We start from the raw sequence: 14,890 nt of genomic DNA, 5'->3' as shown, positions 1-14,890 counted from the left end.
TTTCTTGCAATATATCTTCTTCATCTGCAATCACCAGTGCAGTAAGGGCTTTCTGCCCCGGTTATTTTCCACATTTTGCCTCGGGTCTGGAACCGAGACATATTGGGGCGAGGCCAAAATGTACACCTTTTGGCCTCGGTTATCACCCGAAGCCATAGACCCAGTTTTATGCCTCGGTTGTTTTAAAACCGGTGCCATATACACAGTTTTCTGCCTCGGGTCAGATAGGACTGAGGCCATAGGTGAAAAATATTTTTTTTTTTAATTCAAATTTTCGCAGACTTTTTGACCTCGGTTATGGTTAGAACCGAGGCCATATGTGAGTTTTTTGCCTCGGTCTTGGTAAGAACCGAGGCATATTCCGCTGCTTTTTTCTTAAATAAGTTTTCTATTTTATATATATTCCCGCATTCATATATTTTTCAGACCTGCACATATTTTTTAGACAACAGCACAATCATAACAGAATATTTTCTCAAACATCCATAATCCAAAAACATTTAAAAGATAATTGAAATGTACACAATCAAAATACATATATCCTAATCAATACTATTGTACATTTGAATTATGAATTTTGCACATGCTATCCTACCAAACTTTATGGACTTCGCGGGAATTGGCAAAGGACTCTTGAATGTCTGCAAAATAAGACATTAAGTTAGTATATAGAAAGACAACTTTAGTATACCAAACTTTAGAATATTGCAAAGTAATTGTTTTAATTCAAAAATATATTACTGTGCCCCAATTAGTTGTAATACGAGCACGCACAATTATTGTCATCCATTGCATTATATAGTAACCGCACTCATATGAGCCGGTTTGTCTATTACATTACATTATATCAACAACATTAAAATCAATTAATGAAGAAAATCAAATCAAAAAATTATAAATATATGGATAGAAATATCAAACCTGGAGGGAACACCATGCAAGACATTTTGCCTTAGTCGTTGATCTCCCTGACAACATGTTATGTCCAATAATTGAACTATGATAAAGGGAATAAGTTAGGATACTTTTATATAACATGTCATTTTCATAAGATTGAGATTAGGTTTCTTACCAATCTATCACTTGTCTAAGATGGTTGCGGGGAGGGCGGTGCAAAGAGCAAAACCACACAGCAAGGTTCTCCCTTAGGAAAACCACAAGTAATTGCCAATGATGTCTGAGAAGAAAATAAATTTATTGTTATGCATTAAAATGATAGATTATATTCATAAGTTAACAAAAATGACTTACCCAGCAAGATAAGGGACAAAATAAATTTCTTTTCCGCGTTGAAAGCATCCAGTGACATATGATTGGATGTCATCAAACTTGTTGCCTTCATGAGTGAGTTGGGGGTCTACAAACCCATATACATCATTCAGTCCCATAGTTTCAGTGACACCAGACAAATACCTAAACATAAAATTGATTTGATATAAGTAAATAGATAAATATATCATATAACTATATATAATGATTGAAAGACTTACATCATCCATAACTGAATAATGGTAATATTCAGTTCCTCTTGTCCACGTACAAGCTCCAAGACATCTTGGGAATGCAAGTAAAGTGGGATGTCAAGATCTCTCCCAAAAATGTTAGCATCCCAAGGAACCTGCATCGGGTTATCAGCTATGATTTCTACAAGTTGGAGCAATGCACCAAGAGGATCGTCCAAAGAGAGAAGAATCTTCTTTGATTGAGGTTTTTCCTATATTGATGCAATTTCAGTTAAAATGGAATATAATTTAAGTTTGAATATAATAAACATGTAAACTTAAAAATGTAGTATATTTGTGGGTTTAAGAGTTTGTACCGGGGAGTCAGTAACAACCAAATCTCTAGGCCAGGCGAGGAAACACTGGAATGCTTGTGCCATAGTATACACCTCATCTGTGGGCACAGGAACTAAAGCATACGGCATGAGAACCTCCTCTACCGTGACCTTAACCTCATCCTCTGATAACTCCATGCCATGAAGAATTGTGGCTGCCTCAAATACTTTTCCATGAGCCACTAGTGTCTTCTCTGTACCATCCCAAATATATAACTGACATGGATGAGTGTCATCCATGTCATCCCCGGGTGGAGCTGAACAACTCCCCTTTCCGCTTCTACTTGTTAGAGTCAACGATTTATTAATGTTATTCAATTACATTATTAAATATCATTTATTCAATTCATAACTTATAGAAAACAAATTTACCCGTGGGAGGCACAAATGGGTCTAGTTCTGGCGGAGGATCCACTGGCGAACGAATGCCATAATGCTCAAATTGGCGCATAAGTTCTTCTCTCACCTGCGTCGTGATCATTTCTTTCATTCTTTGTTCATAATCAGCACCATGACTGCATGAAGACTGACGAGAGGAGGAACCGAAAAATTGGCGTATGCCGACTCCTGATCCAGCACTACGCACAAGTCTAGGGTGCTCAGGTCGTCCAATTGTAGCAGCAAGTATGTCATGACGACCTTCTGGAATGAATCCTCCTTGGGAGGTCTGCTCAACCAACGAATCCTACAATGTAACAAAAAAATTTATAAAAAAAATACAATATAAAACATGAACGAGCTATTTAGATAAGAATTATATCTTACAATTTTCTTAGAGATTTCTCATGCAGATTCAGAAGTGTAGTTGCCCGATGAACGTAAACGGGCTAACTTCCACTTTTGATGACGTGATGGTGGTAAAGGAGGCTCAGTATCTTCACCCTCAGAAAGTGGGGGCCTAGATTTTTTCTCTTTTGTCAATATCTTCTCTTCAAGTTTTCTATACCCACCACGAGATAATATGTGGGGGTTTTTATTTTGAGCACTTATGCTTTGAGCCTTTTTTCTCTTTACCTGTAACATATAAAACCCACTTTATGAATTAGTTAAAATTTTGCATAATTATCAATTGTGCTATTGATGATTTCCAATAAACATACCTGCCATCCCTCAGATGTCCGAAGCTCAAGAAACTGACGCCATGTGTCTTCATCAATCCAAGTGTATTTCAACAATGGATTCTCATTCTTTTTATGTCCAAAGACATACCTAGACGTCAACTTGGTCTTAAAACCACGAAATTTCTCAGCCACTGATGACAAACATTTTTGTTTAAGCGTCGCCACATTTGGAATATCAAATGTTAGCTGCAATATAGAAAATGTCATCAACAATATTTATCATATTATCAACAAAATCAAAGTATAACGTTAATAACATTAATATTAGTTACCAATATATCGTGCCATATCATTTCCCGATCAGCTTCAGTGACATGATCAAAAGATGGCGTAAGGATTGATATTCTCTCTCGTGCTAACATTCCTAAATAGCTTTTGAAGACGTCCCCAGAACGACCACTAGGCTCATCAGTGTCGATGTTAATATCAACATGTGTTTTCTGACCTTTAGCTCTTCTAATTAAGAGCTCTCTCAACCTAGTGGCTCTTCTGGTGGGTCTCTTAGCAGGTGCTTCATCCTCTGATGAAGTATAATGTTCAGCCATGTATCTGTGAAATGAAAACATAAAAAACCATCAATAAGCAACATATAAAATAATATATAAAACATTATTTAACAAAACACCTAAATTTTAACAAGAACATGAAATTCGTACATAAAGTTATTGATTGGTCATATGTATATTCCTTCATCGTGATCTTCTCGAATTGCATGTACATCATCAACTAGATGGATTTCATCAATGGTTGTCGTTCTTCTAAATGGGTGGGCGACAGCAATATTAAGATCACTCATATTCTCTTCATTAGGATCAATCTGTTTTTTTCCATGAAGAGCGACAAACCAATGTTTAGTTGCAGGATCTTTAACATAGAAAACCTAAGATGCTTGTTGTGCCATGATAAATGGCTCGTCTCGATAACCCACCTTTCGAAAATCCACTAGATTCATTCCTGATTCATCTATTTTGACACCACTCTTATTGTCAATCCACTTACATTTGAACAGTGGAATAGTAAACATGGTATAATCAACCTCCCATATCTCTTGTATTACACCATAGTATGTCATTGATCCTACTACGGGATTTTGATCTTTAGATGTAGAAAATTGTAGCGACTCAGCTTCAAGACTAACTCCACTATTTTGTACTGTGCTTTTATCATCAAGAGACTTTGTATAGAATGTGCAATTATTGATTTCATAACCTGTACAACAGATGACATCAAATTTCAACCCATTTGCTAACCACATCAAAGTCTCAAAGCATTGCGAATCTTTCAAAACCTCAGATTTAAACCAAGGCATGAATGTTCTATTATGCTCCATCAAATGCCAATTCTCTGATTGTCTTGGATTGTTCTCTTTCACAATGACTTTGTGTGCAGATAAGTAAGGCATTACCTCATTTGTGTTGTTCAATATTTATAGGTGTGCTAAATTACCAAATGGATTCATTCCATCGGTAGCTAAGCCAAAACGAATATTTCTACATTCTTCACCGAACTTGGGAAATTCCTGATCAATATTTTTCCATTGCATTGAATCAGCTGGATAACGAAGGAGTCTGTCACATCTTCTCTCAATTGCATGCCATCTAAGGTTTTTAGCGTCTTTAGGATTTGCAAACAAACGCTTAAGTCTGGGCACAATTGGAAGGTACCAAACTACTTTCAAAGCAGATCCTTCCTTCTCTATTGGACCATTATCTTCACTGTTTCTTTTCTGCTTGTACCGTGATGACCCACACTTTGGACATTTTTTCAAATCTTCAAATTCTTTTCTGTATAATATGCAATCATTAGGACATGCGTGTATCCTTTTATACTCCATACCCATCGGACAAAGAATTTTCTTGGCGTCATAGTTTTGAGTGGGTAGAGTATTTCCTTCGGGAAGCATTTCATTCAAGAGCACGAGCAATTCTGTGAAGCTTTTATCTGTCCAACCATTGGTCGCTTTCAAATTCATAAGTCTTAAAACCGCTGATAATCGCGTGAACTTAGTTGAACCAACATACAACGGAGTTTCCGCATCAACAGACATCATCTCAAATACATGCGCTTGTGCAAAAGCTTCTGCGCCAACATCTCGTATCATGTCCTCCATATTGTCTTCTTCTACTCGCTCTTCACATCGCTCTTCCCGTCGCTCTTCTCGTCGCTCTTTCATGGAGGAATTGGAAAGATATTCAGTTCGAGAAACAGTTGGAATGTGTATTAATTCGCCGTGCCATGTCCATATTATATAACTTTTAAGGAAACCATCGCAAATAAGATGTTCCCTAACTTGAGTTGCATTCAATTTTCTTCCATTCAAACAGTTGACACAAGGACATCTAAACTTCACCTCATCATCACTTCGCCCCTCATAATGTTGCACAAATTTTATAAATTCTTCTACTCCATTCTCATACTCAACGCTGATACGTGGTAAATTAATCCAATCTCGATCCATACTGAAATCGCGTGAACAATTTCAGTAATCTTTGAATCAATGCTCACGTCATAATCAAAGTGTGACCCTATCCCATTTAAGAAGATTCACTTTCTTTATTTTATTGGTACATATTACTTTTAAAATACATATATTAAATTTCACGAAATTTTGCCAGCATTTCGCATTGGCCTTCAGGATACACGAAATGAAAGTGATTATAAACCGCAATCAAATATGCACCTGAAGATCAATACAAAACACAATTGACAAATATTCATGAATTTTAAGATATGTATTTTAAAATATATATGCACTAATAAACTACTAGAAAGTGATTTATCTTCTTAAATTGTCCAATTGGATAATTCAAGATTCAATACATTTAAATTATTAGTATTGTATCCCCTTTTATCTAATTAAAAAATAAGTAGTTTCGTCAAAATGAAAATTTGGGGACAATATATAATTTTCATATTGAATCTCAAACGGGAAACTAAGGCTAACTCATAGTATATACAAACAATCCAAACAATTTCAATTCCAATGAAAATAAATACTTGCAATAATCGAAATTTAAAAATAATATATACAAAATGGAAAATGAAACAAAAACAAGTTAGAAACTTACCTTGGAGGAATGGTGGTACTACAATTGCCGGAAAAAAATCGAGAAGTGGTCGCAAGTGGCTGGAGGTGGTCGACGGTGGCCGGAGGGTGTGGTGGCAGTGGGTGCAGTAGAGAGAGAGAGCGCACGAGAGAGAGACCACGCGAGAGAGAGAGCGACAGAGAGAGACGCGAAATGGAGGGGGCTCGCTCGCGTGGTGGTTGCACTGGCCGGAGGTGGTCGATGGTGGCCGGAGGGTGTGGTGGCAGTGGGTGCAGCGGAGAGAGAGAGCGCGCGAGAGAGAGAGCGACAAAGAGAGACGCAAAATGGAGGGCGCTCACTCGCGTGGTGGTTGCACTGGCCAGAGGAGGTCGACGGTGGCCGGAGGGTGTGGTGGTAGTGGGTGCAGTGGAGAGAGAGAGTGAAAGGAGTTGTAGAGGCGCTGGTGCGGGGAAGAAGAAGGGTTCGCGAATTTCGAACCCTAAATAAATCCTATGGCTTCGGTTGTTAGAGGAACCGAAGCCATTGACCCCCTTTTGGCACTGGGTCTCCTTGGACCGAGGCCTATACCCCTGACGTGCAACCACTTTTTGGCTTCGGCTCCTACTGGACCAAGGCCTATACCCCTGTTTGGCACCGATTTTGAGGGAACCGGGGCCTATACTCCTCTTTGGCTTCGGGTATTTAGAGAACCGAGCCCTAAAACTTGGCTCTAATTACAAAAATGCCACCACGCCATTATATGCTTCGGTTCCTGGCCAACCGAGGCATATAAGGCAAGGTAAAATGGGAATTCTGCACTAGTGAATCTTAGGTATTTGATCTTGGAAATTTGGATTAGTTTCTTCAAATACAACATGCATAGACTCTTCAACAGTCATCAATCTCTTATTATAAACTATAAGCGACAAATGCTTCCTCCTTTAACTCCAACTTTGCAATCTTGAACTTGCTATTTGCCATATGTGATAAAGGATTGATCCCTACCAAGGATGATGACCCATGGAAAATGCTTAGAAGAAAGGAAGTTCCTTGATCCCCTCCTTTGCTTTTATTTTCTTTAGTTTAAAATTTCATTAAGTTAGCTTGGTTGACTACTTTTAAGTTGACTTGTTGACCTTGATTTTGGGTTGACTTGTTGACTCAAAGGATTAGCTTAACCTAAAGCCAACATGCTAATTCAAAATTAACTTGTTTTATAGGTAAATTAAGAGGTGGGACAAGGAAGGACAAGGGGCCCATTTAGATTGATTTTGGAGAGCACATATGGAGGAAAGAGAAGGAGCAAAGCTTTCTAGAAACATCTAGAAAGGATGACCACATGCCTTGGCCTCCAAGAAGTCTAGTAACATCTAGAAGGAGCATCCACCTTGCCTTGGCCAAGAAGGCTTATAGAATGTGTCCATGTGCTCCTTTGTTGACCTACTTTCTAGACTCTAGGTTTTGTTATTTGCATTGTAATCCTTTTTAGCTTATGTGTTTTTGCTAAGAGGCCCCTAGACAGTTCAATTTAAGGGGACCTCTAACACTTGTACAAGGGTTGAACATTTTGGAGAAATTAAACACCTTTGTGTATAAACCATTGTGAGAGTCTTCCTCCTTAGGCAGTGGAGTTCTTTTAAGCCTTATCTTGAATCTTGATTCAAGTGGCGGCAAACATCCACTCATCTTCAAGGTTGCCATGGCTCTTCTAGCCTAGCCTTGTAGTGGCGTGCTTCTCACATTTTTATCATTCCTTTCCTTTCCATTTTATGTTTTCTTTTCCTTTGTGTGTGTGACTTGGGTTTTACTCTTTTTATGTGTTGTCCACTCTTATTTGTTTTGAATCAATCCATTCTTCTCTTCTCTAGAACCTTGGAAAGGAACCTTCGCATCTAGATAGCTTGCTATCTTAATGTTTAGTGGGGATTTCCTTGGTTTTCTTAATCAATCATCACCATATTCAATAATCTTCTAAAAGGAACAAGATAATCCTACATCAATATCTAGGTACCATAGGCCTTTCTTTTCATGTTTTATGACCTACAAAATAAATTAATATTGCATGGTACCCTTTGATAGGTTGGGTCCAACATGTTTATGCCTTTCTAGATCCTTATGGGATCCATTTCATAAATCCTTTAGGTACATCATACTTTCTAGCATAGCAATTCTTAAGAACATGACCTTTCTTCATACAATAGTTGCAGGAAATGAATGGCATAGCATTTGGCTCACTCTTGAAAAAGAAACTAGAACTTCTTGACTTTCTTTTCATGGATAGGTGTATAACTAAGTCCAGCCTTCCCAAAAACAAAATTTTGAGAGCCAAGAACAACTTCCAGGTTTGTTTTTCCTCTTGTAAACTTTTCACAAGTTTTCAAAAGATATTTCACTTTATTTTTCAAAGTAGTTAAGTTTTCACAATGTTTTATAGCTAGGTGTTTTTCAAAACAATCGCTTGAATTACTGTAAATCATTTTCCAATGTTCAAAATCAATTTTTAAGTTGACTGTTCCTAATTCTAGTTGGCTAACTCTGTTTTCTAGCCAACTATTTAATCCTTTTAGCCCTTTGTTCATGACAGCAATTTTGTTTGCCTCACTATGAAACTCCTCAAAGTCATGCAACAATTGGTAATAGTCATTTTTATATTTAGATGACAAGGAACTTACTTGGCTTGATGAGGATGATCCATATCCGGCCATGAGGCATAACTTTGCTTCCTCACTTTCTTCTTGAGATAAAGTGCTTGTTGAATCATCATTGTCCTCCCAAGCTGTGTAGGCACATCTTTCCTTGGCCTTTTTCTCCTTTTTCCCATCACCAATCTTCTCATTCTCTTTGTTAACATTAGGACATTCAATCTTGATATGTCCTTGCTTTCCACAATTATAACATGAGAATTTAAAAGAATTACTTGAATCATTTTGTTTAGAAATGTACCTCCTTTGATTACCTTTGTTGCCTTTCCTCTTGAGATACTTCCCAAACCTCTTGACTAGTAGATTCAAGTTCTTATTATCACTTGATTCAGTAGCCTCTTCCCCAGTTTCATCACTCTTCTTGGAGCTAACCTTCAAGGCTATGGTTTTTACCTTTTTCTCATTCGATTCAAGCTCACTTAGTCTTTGCATTTCAATCTCATATAGTTTGCCAAACAATGCAGCTGTTGTGATGATGGTTAAATTCTTGGATTCAGATATGGTAGTCACCTTTGGTTGCCAATTTCTATCAAGACACTTAAGCACTTTGATGTTTAGCTCATCTTTGTTAAATTCTTTGCCTAGACCCATGAGATGGTTGACTATGTGAGTGAAGCTCTTTTGAACTTCAGCTATGTACTCTCCTTTTTGCATCTTGAAAAGCTCAAACTCTTGAATAAAATCATGCTTCCTTGCTCTCTTCACTTCATTCATTCCCCCATGTGTAACCTCTAAAACATCCCACATTTCCTTTGCACTCTTACATTGGGAGACCCAAAAAAATTCATCCATACTCAAAGATGAAGTGACGATGTTCTTGGCATTCCAATCATATTGAGCTCTTCTCCTTTCTTCATCAGTCCATTCAATTCATGACATGTCCACCTGTTTATTTTCAACAAGACATTTAGGAATATATAGTCCATTAACTATTGCATCCCAAATCCCTTTGTCTATAGATTCAATGAAAATTTGCATCCTTATTTTCCAAAACTAATAGTTTAGGCCACAAAACATAGGTGGTCTATGAATAGAGGCACCTTCAGGAAAAGAAATTTTACTTTCAGCCATTTCAAAAGATTTTTTATCAAACTTCAATACCTTTCAAGAACCTTGCTCTAGAAACCAATTATTAGTTTTGAAATGGTGATTTAAGCCAAGAAGGGTGGGTTGAATTGGCTTTATAAAACTTTTTTGAAAGCTTAAACCTCTTTTCAATTGAATCAAATATACTGAAAAGTTAGGATGTAAAAGCAGCAGACCAGTCCACTTTCAATCATAAATTCAACTCAAATAGCAATCTTTTACATACAATACTTGTTTCAATCAGTATTTTTAACACGTATACAACCTCAAATTACACAAGAACGCATTAAATCACACCAAAGATTGAATTGCTTGATTTTCTTGAGTTTTTAAAGAGATTCAAAGTGAGTGAGATGAGGGAGAGAGAATTGTACAAATGTTTTTATACAGATTCACTCAATCACAGAGCTACATCCAGTTTACCAGGAGAACCTGAGCTTGGTTTCCGCTATAATCAAAAGTTTTACAAATCACACACCAAAATTACACTTTTGAACAAAGAAGCACACAAGATTTTTGACTCATAGAAAAATATAGACACACACCTTGCAAGAATCACACCAACCAAAGGCATAAGAACATCCAAACCTAATGGTCGTTGTCCATAGCCAACCATCCATGTGTTCTTCAAGCTATTCACAAGCCAAAATGCCTCCAAGATAAACCAAGATCTTCAAACCATGAGTTGCAGCTCTGTATTGCAGAGAGAGAGAGAGTTTTCCATAGAAGAATGACAAAGTTTCATGCTCAAAAACTCATATTCGCACCTCTACTCTCGAAAACACAACTTATATAGTCTGGTTTAAGTGAAAATAGTCGATTGAATTTTTCGTATAGTCAACTGATTTCACTTGACTTAAGTGAAATCAGTCGATTGAAAAATAATTCAACTGACTGAATGCATTCATACCAGAAACTATATACATTAAGCCTTTTAACTTATTAAAATCCATTTTAACAGATTAAAAGAGACACACTAAGGCACACAAGACATCTAACCTATGTCATATAGCCTACCAACATGATATAACACTAAAACATTACATTTAACATCTTATTTTCAGATTTAATACACTAAAACTAAATCTTCAAGTGGACCGTCATCCATCGTCATCAAACACTTATGATCTTCATGCACATGGCTTTATCAATTATTTGCTTCAAGCTTGCTTGTGCCAACAGCTTGGTGGCTATTTTCTAGGTTCTTCCTCTTCGGCCGGTAGGCGACACACGAAGGGTTGGGGTTTTCTGTGTTTTGGTTTGTGTTGTGGCAATGTTGGTTTTTCTGAATATTTTCTTCATTCTTGTTTGAGTGTTCATTGCTATAAAATGTTGGAATGCCACTATTGTGACAATACCTTGGTGAATAGTTGAATGAATGGGCATAAGGGTTTAATTTTAGGCTTAGGGAAAAATTGAAAACATGATTATGATGATGATGTTTAATGTCCAGGTTTAAAAATGTTGTGATGTCGTGTTTGTTTGAATTTAATCGAGCATGTGGATGTTAGAAACATGATTGATTGATTTTCCGTGTAAAAGATGAGTGGGTCGCCTATTTGGGATTTTTGGGGTTTTCGCAAATGAAGAAATTTGGATTCTACACATGAATTTTTGGTGCACCGCCAGGCAGCAACTATTCACCACTAGGTGGGGCCAATGTGCAACAAAAAATGTGTTCTTGGTTGTGTAATGGCACGTGTTGGGTTTTAGGTGAAGGTTCACTTTTGAATGCGTGTTATACTGATATAAACTAACGAAATTCATATTGTTTTGTGGAGTTGGTGTATATAGAATTGAGTTATAGGCATGAAAGAGGATTTTGATACAAGGGAAGGGAGAAGGACTTGTATGATTTTGTTGGGTTATGATTTTCATTGATTTGTATGAACTGTTTGGATTTTATTTGTGAGTTACGCTATAAGCATGAGTGATTCATTGTTAATTCATGTGTTGATATGAGCTCAAGTGGTGAATGTATATGTGGACATAAGATGGATGCATATGATGTGTGGTAGTGCACTTTGAGTCATGTTGAGTCATGTGAATATGTGTATTGTGTTCTGGATTTCTACATTGGGTGGTGGGTGCATTGGAATTTGTTTTAGGGCTAAACAATTAGTTTAACGCGACTGGTATAGCACTTGGCGGTGCTGTTGGACCACCAGGCGATAAGCGAGATAGGGAGGTCTTGGAGGGTTTGGTGCCAGGCAGTTTTACTTAACAACTAGGCGGTCTGCAATGGAAAATCACCAGGCGGCGCTTTTACTCGACCTGGCGATTGTCCACTGGCTAGTTATAGGTTTTTTGTGTTTTGCATACGTGACCTTTGTGGTTTATGCCTTAGAAGGTCACTTGGTCTCCTTCCTCTTGTGGCCTATAATCCTCATGGGAATGCCTCCATCAATCATCTCCCTTCACTTGTGACTCACTCTCACATTAGGTTTAGGGTTTGCTAGTTAATCCTTTTTCATGTTTTTGTATTTGCTAAATGACCCCTATGAACTCCGATTTAAAGGGTGCTCCTTGTCTTGTAAAAGGGTTGATCATTTTGTTTCTAAACTATTATGTTTCAACCATTAAATTTTCGTGAGCTCTCCTTCCTAGAAGTGAACTCATATTTGCCTTATCTTGCTTGCAAGTGGCGGCACCATCACTCATCTCTAGGGCTTGGTTGGCTTAGATCCCCCCTATGAGTGGTGTGCTTCTTCCATGCTTCATGTTCTATGCTTTCCATTTTTAATGTTTCTTCTTTCATTTTGGTTCTTTAAGTGTTGTTAATGCCGTGTGAGTTTAAGCTTGAATCCAACTCTCTTCTTCCTTTCATGAGCTTGAGAAATGAACCTTCACATCTAGATAGCTTGCTATCTTAATGTCCAGTGGGAATTTTCAAAAAGCTTTCTTAAACAACTTCACCATATTCATAACTCTAAAAGAAAACAAGATAATCCTTCATCATTTGGTATCTAGAGCTTTGGTTGTCCTTGAATATGGTGTTTTCATGTTCTAACCTTGTCTTGTGTAGCTATCTTTGAATGGTCCACATAAAAATAGTGCTGGCAGCAACGTGTGCGTTTTTGAAAAAAATACTGCAGCTATCTCAGTGGTCCAAAAGTAACGTTCTTTATATCAAAAGAAAGCTCTGTGAGTCTAATTTTCAACAAAAAAATTATTAACGCATTTGGAGTTCTATGGAGAGAGTTATGATCTAATGAGTGAGAAAAGGTCAGAGCTGCCGAGAATACAAAAAACAACGTTTTCAGGTTATGTTGTGGCAATTTTGGCTTCGGTTTTGTGACTCTTTTGCTCCTAAATATGGTTGGATAACATGTCTTTTGATGCTTACTCTTTGAGCCTCAAATCCATGAGTTTAAATGCATGATAGCTACATGTTTGTGTCTTTGTGTATGTCATGTTGAGTCTTTAAATGTGTCTAACTTTTGCTTGAGTCTCTTGTCATATGCTTCTTTGAGTTTTCTTGTTCTTGTTTCTAAGTTTTTGAACTATTGCATGAGATCTATGCCTTGTGTTGTTGTATGCTCCTTGAAATTGATTTTGACCTAATTTTAAGGAACTAAGTGTTCAAGACACCCTAAAACATCCTTCTCATCATTTTAAGTACCTAGTTTTGAAAAGAAAAAGTGTTTTCAAGACCAAAAACAGTTTGGCCGAGAGCTTTTACAATGCTTGGTGAATCCATTTGGCCATTTTTACTAGGTGTTATGCTACCAAAATTTATACTTGGATTTTAGGTGATATTGGCAAATTAGTTCCATGCTTTGACTTGGTTATGATCTTTCATGGTGGATTCATAATTTGAGGTATAATCTTGGCTTGTTCAAATGCTTTCCATAGAGTCCTTAAAAGTGCTTTTCATTGTTTTAGTCTTGTTCAAGTTTTGTCTTTAAAAACAAGCTTCCTTAGAAGTTAAACTTTCTTGTTTTTTTTTTAGCTTTGCTTGCTTGTCTTTAGGTAATCTTTGATTTGTCTTAGTAGTTTTCTTTTCCTTGTCTTCCTAGAGTGTTGTGGCCGAGCCACTTGTTTGAGCTTTGAAAAGGTTTTCATCTCTTTAAAGGTGTTTTCACTTGTTTGGAAGGTTTTTGAGTGCTAGCCTTGCTTGTGTGCTTTGGGAGTGTGATCAAAAACACTTGGGTGCTTGAGAAGACCACACTTGGTCTCGGGTTTGGAATTGTTTGTTAGCTAACCTCTTCCTTGTCTCGGTTTTTGGTGAGCTTTTGGTGTAGCAACATGAATATGGATCCAATCTTGGAGGTAGAAGAAGAGGAGGAGTCAGCCTCACTTTATTCCCCTCCCATGGTGACTCCTATGGCCCAAGAAAGTGAACAAATGACCCTTGCCAACATCTTACGTGAGATGGAAATGAGTAGGAGAGAAACTTTTGACCAATTGAGGGCGGATAGGAGGCAAAGTGATATCTTCCTACAAGAGCACATCCAAAGACTTGAGCTTAGGGAAGATGAGAGGAGAAGGAGGAGGTCCTCTTCCGAGGACTCTAGCCATGGTGGAAGAAGAAGAAGACACGGCTATGATGGTGGTGGAAGGCGCAATCAACTCCCACAAAGACAACCTCCACCAATCAAGATTCCAAAGTTCAAGAGGGAGAATGATCCAAACCTCTACATAGAGTGGGAGCAAAAAGTGGACCAAATCTTCAATATTCATTTAGTTAGTGATCAAGAACAAGTAGATTTAGTAGTTTTAGAATTTGAAGATTATGCCATGACATGGTGGCATCAATTGTGTATGGACAATATTAACCAAGAGCCACCCGCGACCTCTTGGATGGACATTAAAACTTTGATGTGCGCTAGATTTGTTCCTTCGTACTATATGAGGGAGACTCTTTTGAAGCTCCAAAGGCTTCAACAAGGGTCTATGTGTGTGAATGAATATTTTAAAATGATGGAGTCCATGCTTCTCAAAGTAAGACTCCAATTTGAAAGTGAAGAAGAAAAGGTAGCTAGATTTGTGAGTGGTCTTAGAAGAGAAGTTCAAGATGTAGTTGAGTTGTATGAGTATTCCACTCTTGACAAAATTTTACACTTGACCTTAAAAGTGGAAAGTCAATTGAAAAAGAAACAAGAGGCCAAGAGGAAT

The sequence above is a fragment of the Vigna unguiculata genome, chromosome 1 (assembly GCF_004118075.2).
Source record: "Vigna unguiculata cultivar IT97K-499-35 chromosome 1, ASM411807v1, whole genome shotgun sequence".
NCBI lineage: Eukaryota > Viridiplantae > Streptophyta > Magnoliopsida > Fabales > Fabaceae > Vigna > Vigna unguiculata.
The sequence above is the reverse complement of the archived record's forward strand: the minus strand, read 5'-3'. Positions refer to the sequence as shown.